This window comes from Phoca vitulina, unplaced genomic scaffold (assembly GCF_004348235.1).
Source record: "Phoca vitulina isolate PV1807 unplaced genomic scaffold, GSC_HSeal_1.0 scaffold139, whole genome shotgun sequence".
Classification (NCBI taxonomy): domain Eukaryota; kingdom Metazoa; phylum Chordata; class Mammalia; order Carnivora; family Phocidae; genus Phoca; species Phoca vitulina.
In genome coordinates, this window is record NW_022589842.1 from 294400 (window position 1) to 303374 (window position 8975).

The 8975-nt window shown below is 38.2% G+C and overlaps 1 pseudogene; it reads right to left on the bottom strand.

The window, feature by feature from the left end:
- Positions 1–2708: 2708 nt before the first annotated feature.
- On the bottom strand, positions 2709–3873 carry LOC116628873 (annotated as a pseudogene).
- Positions 3874–8975: the final 5102 nt, after the last annotated feature.

The window sequence follows — 8975 nt, forward strand, 5'->3', positions numbered from 1 at the left end:
TGCACAGCAAAGGAAACAGTTGACAAAACTAAAAGGCAACCTATGGAATGGGAGAAGATATTTACAAATGTCTTATCAGATAAAAGGCTAGTATCCAAAATTTTTAAAGAACTTATCAAGCTCAATACCCAAAAAACAAAAAATCCAGTCAAGAAATGGGCACAAGATATGAACAGACATTTCTCCAAGGAGGACATACAAATGGCCAACAGACACACCAAAAAATGCTCCACATCACTTGTCATCCAGGAAATACAAATCAAAACCACAATGAGATACCACCTCACACAGGTCAGAATGACTAAAATTAACAACTTAGGAAACAACAGATGTTAGCAAGGATGTAGAAAAAGGGGAACTCTCTTACACAGTTGGTGTGAATGTAAACTGGTGCAGCCACTCTGGAAAAGAGTATGGAGGTTCCTCAAAAAGTTAAAAATAGAGTTACCCTCTGACCCAGTAATTGTACTACTCGGTATTTATCCAAGGGATAGAAACATAGTGATTCAAAGAGGCACATGCACCCCAATGTTTAGAGCAGAAATGTCCACAATAGCTAAACTATGGAAAGAGCCCAGATCCATCGATAGATGAATGGATAAAGAATATGTGGGGGGTGTGTGTGTGTGTGTGTGTTTATGATGGAATATTACTCAGCCATCACAAAGAATAAAATCTTGCCATTTGCAATGACATGGATGGAACTAGAGGGTATCATGTTAAGCAAAATAATTCAGTCAGAGAAAGACAAATACCATATGATTTCACTCATATGTGGAATGTAAGAAACAAAAGAGATGAACATAGGGGTAGGGAAGGAAAAATAAAATATGATGAAAATAGAGAGGGAAGCAAACCATAAGAGATGCTGAATTCAAGGAAATAAACTGAGGGTTGCTGGAGGGAAAGTGGGTGGAGGGAAGGGATTATTGGGTGATGGGCATTAAGCAGGGCACTTGATGTAATAAGCACTGGATGTTATATGCAACTGATGAATCACTAAATTCTACCCCTCAAACTAATAATAGAGTATATGGTAACTAAATTGACTTTAAATAAAGATTTTAAAAAACCAACTGTATATGGGGAGAATTTTAGAAAGTGACCATGCCTGCCTAAAGGGCTCAGAAAAGACCTGAGATTTACAGCTCATGATGACCCTGGCCACAGAGAAAACCTACAAGACCCACAAAACCAAAACAGCAACAAAGCCCAGCAAATCCTGGGGAAAGAGGAGAATCTGATTTCCAGAGTTACCACATTGTTGGATTCAAGTGTCCAGTGTTGAACAAAAAATTCATAAGGCACACGAAGAAGTAAAACATTAATCAAACAGTGGCAGGGTGCCTGGGTGGCTCAATTGGTGAAGCTTCCAACTCTTGATCTCAGCTCAGATCTTGATCTTAGGGTGGTGAGTTGAAGCCCCGCCCCCCTTGGGCTCTATGCTGGGCATGGAGCCTACTTAAAAAAACAAACAGTGGCAGGTATACTAGACCTGGTGGAAGGTATGCTAGACAAAGCTATCTTAAAGATGCTCAAAGAACTAAAGGAAGATGTCGATAAAGTCAAGAAAATCATGTGTGAACAAAATGAAAATATGAAAGAGATAGAAAACTTAAAAAGAAACTGAATAGAAATTCTGGACCTGAAAAATACAATAACTGAAATTAAATATTCTTTGGACGGAGTCATAGACAGATTTGAGCAAGCAGAAGAAAGAATCAGTGAACTTGAATATAGGATAATGGAAATTACTGAGTCTGAGGAACTGAAAGAAAAAAAGTTCATAGAAGCCTGAACAGAACCTGAGGGACTCGTAGGACACCATCAAATGGACCAATATACATATTGTGGGAGGCCCAGGTGGAGGAGAGTGAGAAAGGGGCAGAGAGAATATTTGAAGAAATAAGGGCTGAAAGCTTCCCACATGTGATGTAAGACATGAATATAAACATCCAAGAAGCTCTGTGAACTTTGAGTAAGATGAACTCAAATAGATTGACACTGAGACACATTATAATAAAACTTCCAAAAGAGGAGAAAATCTGGAAAGCAGCAAGAAAGGAGAGAATTATCACATACAAGGGATCCTCAGTAAGATTTTCAGCAGATTTCTCATCAGAAACTTTGGAGGGCAGAAAGCAGTGGGTTGATATATTCAAGGGGCTAAAAGAAAAAAACTGTCAATTAAGAATCCTATTTCTGGCAAAACTGTCCTTCAAAGTGAGGGAGAAATTAAGACATTCCCAGATAAACAGAAGTTGAGGATGTATGTGACCACTAGTCCTGCCCTACAAGAAATGCTCAAGTGAGTCCTGCAAGGTATAATGAAATTGTAACCTGAAGCCATTTGAAGAAATAGAGATCTCAATAAAGGTAAATACATGGGTAATTATAAAAACTAGTATTATTATAACAATGGTTTGTAATTCTACTTTTTGTTTTGTACAGGATTTTTAAAAACAAATACATTTTCTTAAAAGCTAGTATTATTGTAACTTTGGTTTGTAATTCCAAATTTTGTTTCTGGATAATTTAAGACACTTATGCATTTCAAGAATTATTAGCTTATGTTTGCGGGAACACAATGTATAAAGTTGTTATTTGGTGACATCAACTACCAAAAGAGGTGAAGACAGAGCTGTAGAGGAGCAGCGTTTTTATATGTAATTACTGAAGTTAAGCTGGTATAAATTCAAATGAGAATGTTATAACTTTAGGATGTTAAATGTAATCCCCATGGTAACCATAGAGAAAAATAGCTACAGAATATACAAAAGGAAATGAGAAAAGAATTTAAACGCTTCACTACAAAAAAAATCAAACATGAAAGAATAGTAATGCAGGACATAAGGGACAAAAAAAGCTATAAGGCAAATAGCAAATTGTTACATCAAATAGAAAAATGACAGAGGTAAGTCCCTCCTGATCAGTAATTACTTGAAATGTAAAGAGATTAAACTCTCCAGTCAAAAGACAGAAGTTGGCAGAATGTATAAAAACCACACGATCCAGCTATATTCTGTCTACAATAGACTCACTTTATTTTGTGTGTGTGGTTCTGAAAATGTTTTTTTCTTTATTGTTATTTTGCAATGGACCATGACAATCTTTTCCAGGCACCTGGGGGAAGTCCCCTACAGAAAGACAGGGAACACTGTAGCTGGATCAAAAGGCTGCAGGCAACAAGACCGACACCAACAGCAAAGTATCAGCTTAACGTCAAATCACTTAGCCTGGCAAATGCCTGCCAGGGAAAGCATGGTCAGCAATATTCTCATCAGAGAAATTAGAATTGAAGGCCAAAGGCATTAAAGATATGGGCCCCTTTGGCCCCTGCCTCTGCCACTCACTCTCCTGACATCTTGTACATCTCTTTGCGTCCAATGAAAACAATGAATCTTCTGGGGTTTTTTCTTAGCTCTTTCTGAGCCCTTGACATATCTCCACATTCTCTCATCATCTCCTCACTAACCAAGTGCCTTTCCTGTAAGTCCTCCTGATGGTCCTTGGAGGAATCATCCATCCTCCCATTTTTCTTTTTGCTTTTCTGGGCACATAATCTTCAGCTAGGTGCTTTTTGGCAGCCCATGGCTCAGCCACAGCTTTTGCCAGAGATTCTGGCTTGCCCTCACTATGTGGTTTTTCTCTCATTTTCAGATGTGCCCTGCTTTTCTTGCTTTCTCTCACCTTCTGGTTGTCTTTCATCATCTGGCTGTCCCTCATTCTGGAGCTTTCCCTCATGGCCTGGTTTCCCTTCCACTTCCAGCTTTTCCTCACATCTGATTTTCCTTCATCATCAGGCTCTGCTTCATCTTCTGGCTTTCCCTCAATTTCCACCATTCCTTCATTTTCATTGTAGAGTTTTTCCATGTTGATATTTCCCCTTCTTTTCCTGTCCTGCAAGGATTCTGGACAGGCTCTTCCTCCTTTTCCAGCCTTGCAGAGTGCTGGAGACAGACACACAAACCTGCAGGCCCAGGGCAGGCCTGTGCCTTCTCAGGCTCACCAAAGTCCTCTTGCCTACCACCGGGCAGCTCAGGGAGCTGCTTCCATGCAGACAATAGGAGTGGGCAGTGCAGGAACAGGACCGCAGGACAGATGAGCAGGCTACAACAGACTCACTTTAGACTCAAAGACACAAATAGATTAATAGTGAAAGGATGAAAAAAGATTCCATGTAAATAGTAACCAAAAGAGAGCAGGGGGGGATATACTAATATCGGGCAAAATAGATGTTAAATCAAAAAATTTATAAGAGACAAAAAAATACATTATACATTAATAAAATATTTAATAGAGCAAGAAGCTATAACAATTTAAACATTTATGCACCTAATATCAGGCCATCAAAATATGTGAATCAAAAATAGATTAGAATTGAAGGCAGAAATACACAGTTCTAAAACAATGGTTGGAGACTTCAATATCCTATTCTCAATAATGGATAGAACAACCAGAAGATGGGGAAGGAAATAGAGGACTTAATATAATAAACCAACCAGATCGAACAGACACATACAGAAAACTCTGCCCAACAAAAATAGCATGTAATTCTTCTCAAGTGCACATGAGATATTCCAGGATAGATCATATATTAGACCACAAATTAAGTTTCAGTAGATTAAAATATATAGATATCTGACAAAGTATCTTTTCTATCCACAATGGGATAAGGTTAAAAGTCAGTAACAGACATAAGGGCACCTGGATGGCTCAGTCAGTTAAGCATCTGACTCTTGATCCCAACTCAAGTCATGATCTCATGGGTCATGAGATCAAGCCCTGCATTGGGCTTTGTGCTCAGTGAGGAGACTGCTTGAGATTCTCTCTCCCTCTGTCCCTCCCCCTACTCACGCACACACGCGCTCTCTCTCTCTCAGATAAATAAATAATCTTTAAAAAATCAGTAACAGACATGAAACTTGAAGAATCAGAAACTTGTGGAAATTAAACAATACACAATTAAACAACCAGTGGATCAAAGAATAAATCACAAGAGAAACTGCAAAGTACTTAGAGATAAATAAAAATGAAAGCACAGCATACCAAGACTTTTGGGACTCATCAAAAGCAGTGCTAAGTGGGAAATTTATAGCTATAAGCACTTATATTTAAAACAGGGGCGCCTGGGTGACACAGTCAGGCCTCTGACAATTGATTTCAGCTCAGGTCATGATCTCAGGGTCATGGGATCAAGCCTGGCATGCAGCTCTGCACTTAGCAGGGAGTCTGCTTGAGATTCTCTCCCTCTCCTTCTCTCTCTGCCCCTCCCCCCTGCTCATGTGCATGCTCTCTTTCTCTCTCTCCATCAAATAAATAAATAAATCTTTGAAAAAGATCAATAAAAACAGGAAAGATTTCAGGGCACCTGGGTGGCTCAGTCGGTTGAGCATCCCACTTCTGGTTTTGGCTCAGGTCATGATCTCGGGGTGGTGGGATTGAGCCCCTTGGAGTCTGTTTGAGATTCTTTCCCTCTCCCTCTCCCTCCCCCTCTGTCCTTCCTCCTGCTCAGGTATGCACACACTCTCTCTCTCTCAAATAAATAAATAAAATATTTAAAAACAGGAAAATCTCAAATCAACAACCTAACTTTACAAATTACAGAACTAGAAAGAAAAGAACAATCTAAACCCAAAGCAAGCAGAAAGAAGAGAATAATAAAAATGAGAGCAGAGATAGAAAAACAATAAAGAAAATTAATGAAACTGAAAGTTAGTTCTTTGAAACTGACAAGCCTTTAGCTAGATGGACTCTGAAAAAAGAAGACTCAACTAAAATTAGAAGTGAAAATAGGAACATTATTACTGATTCAACAGAAATAAGAAAGATTATAGGAGAATGCCATGAACAACTGTAGACCAACAAATGGGATAACCTAGGTGAAATGGACAAATTTCTGGAAATACAAAACCTACCAAGGAAAAATTACAAAGAAATAGAAAATCTGAATAGAGTTATAACTAGTAAGGAGATTGAATCAGTAATAAAAATCCCCCAACAAAGAAAAAGCCTGGACCCTATGGTTTCATTGATGAATCTCTCAAACATTTAAAGGAGAATTAACACCAATATTTCTCAAACTTTTCAAAAAAATGAAAGTGGAAGAAATACTTCCTAACGCATTTTAAAAAGCCAGCATTAACCTGATAATGAAGCCAGACAAAGACACTACAAGACATGAAAACTACAGACCAATAGTCCTTATGAACATAGATGTAAAAATCCTTAACAAAATGCTATTTATCAAATTCAACAACACATTAAAAGGATTATACACCATGACCAAGTGGGATTTTTTTTTTCCTGGAATGAAAGGATGGTTCAACATAAAAAAAAAAAAAAAATCTTAATGTAATACATCACATTAACAGAATGAAGTATAAAATCTCAATTGATGCAATAAAAGCATTTGACAGAATTCAACACCCTTTTATGATAAAAACACTCAACAAACTTGAAATAGAGGGAAACTACCTCAACATAATAAAGGCCAGATACAAAAAGCCCACAGTGAACATCACATTCAATGGTGAAAGACTGAAAGTTTTCCTGTAAGATCAGGAACAAAGCAAGGATGTCCACTCTTGCCACTTCTAGTCAACATAGTACTACTAGCCAGAGCAATCAGACAAGAAAAATAAATTCAGGGTATCTGCTTCAGAAAGGAAAAGGTAAAGTTATCTGTTTGCAGATGACATGATCTCATATGTAGAAAACACCAAAGATTCTACAAAGAAAAAAATTGTTAGAAAGTTCCATGAGACAAAGTCAACACACAAAAAGCAGTTGTTTTTTTTATGCAGTGACAACAAACAGTCTGAAAAGGAAATTAAGAAAATGCCTTTTAGAGTAACATTGAGGGGCACCTGGGTGGCTCAGTTAGTTGGGTGTCTGACTCTTGATTTAGGCTCAGGTCATGATTTCAGGATGGTGGGATCATGCCCTGCATCAGGCTCCCTGCTCAGCAGGGAGTCTGCTTGAGATTTTCTCCTACTTGCTCATTCTCTCTAAAATAAATAAAATCTTAAAAAAAAAACAAAAAAACAACCCAACAAAACCAAAAGAATAAAGTACTTAGGAACAGATTTAACCAAGCAGGCAAGAGACTTGTACACTGAAAATTACAAACACTGAAATTAAAGAAGGCACAAATAAATGGAAAGAAACCCTTGTTTATGGATTGGTAAACTTAATGTTGTTAAAATGTCCATACTACCCGAAATGACCAAGAGATTCAATACAACACCTACCAAAATCTCAGTGGCATTTTTGCAGAAATAGAGAAAACCATCCTAATATTTATATGGAATTTAAGAGGATCCCAAATAGCCAAAACAATCCTGAGAAAGAGAAACAAAGCTGGAGGCCTCACACTTCCTGAATTCAAAACATATTACAAAACCATAATGCAGTTTTGCAAAATGAAAAAGTTTTAGAGATCTATTGTACAATAAAGTGCTTATAGTTAATACAATCGTACTATATACTTTGAAATGGTTAAGATGTTAAATTTTATGTTTTGTGCTTTTTATCACAGTAAAAAGAAATGGAAGATAATTCTATGATGACAAAGACCTTGTCTCCAGGGTCTAACACAGTGCTGCCACATAGTAGTTGTTCAATAAATATTTGCTGAATAAATGAATGAATTCATGAAACTAAACCCTATGCTTTTAATTATTATGATGTTCTCTTTCTAAAGTGGTAATGACCATCTTATTTTGAAGATCTGAAATTATCTTGTCCAGTCTTTTCATTTAGTGGAAAAAGAAACTGAATCTCAAAGCAGTTCTGTAATTTTTTCAAGGTCACAAAACAATCCCATAGGATGATTTCTGTAGAAATTGTTGTATACAATTTTTTTAAGGACTTACTTTTACTAAATAAAATGATTTTCTTGGAAAACAAGTCACCACAAGCTTAGCACTTTAATCAAAACAAATATTTGCTCCTGTAGTTCTGGGAGTCAGAAGTTCTGTCTGGGTTTCACCAAGCTAAGGTTTGTGTTGGCTTGCTGCCTTCCTTCCTCAAAGCTTTTTTTCCTGCTGATTCGGTGGTTGGCAAAATTCAGATTGTATGCCAGAGGTCCCTGTTTCTCTGCTGGCTGTCAGCTGAGGGCCATTCCCCACTTGTAGCGGCCACCCACAGTCTGTGGCTCCATCCTCAAAACCAGCACAGCAGACTGGGTCTTTTTGTGGCTTGCCTCTGACCTTCTCCTGGGGTGCCATCTCTCTCTGATCACACTGGGAAGGCTTCTCTGCGTTTAAAGACTCAAAGTCCACAGTGTTAGTCACATCTGCAAATCCCTTTCCGTCAAGTAAGAGTCAGGGGACATCACAGGGCAGTGGACTTCTTTGGGGGGGCCATTATTTTGTCTACCACGCTGTCACTAACATTTCTTGTACACCCGTATTTGCTGTAAACTATAGTTAAATCTAGAGATTTGTACATATTCAGGCTTGATTTCTTTGGCAAGACTATGTTATATGTTATGCAATGTACCATAAGAGGAAGCACAAAGTCTCTCGTTTTGTGAGGCTGAGATTAACAGTGGGTGTTGCTGTTGTCAGACTGATGTATCCATTCCACATCAACAGTTCCCCTGATTGAGCAACCATGGATGAATATTGCCTTGACCTATTCTTTCATTAAAGGTTGCAAAATAGGGGCGCCTGGGTGGCTCAGTCAGTTAAGCGTCTGCCTTCAGCTCAGGTCATGATCCCAGGGTGCTGGGATCGAGTCCCACATCGGGCTCCCTGCTCAGCAGGAAGCCTGCTTCTCCCTCTGTCTGCCACTCCCCCTGCTTGTGCTCTCTCTCTCTCTGACAAATAAATGAATAAAATCTTTAAAAAAAATAAAGGTTGCAAAATGGTAATATTCTATTTTTCCTTCTTTATTCTGGTCAATAAGTTGGAATTTCTCTATAAGAAAAAGGATTTCCCCTCATCAACTCTTTGATTACTATGAGTTAT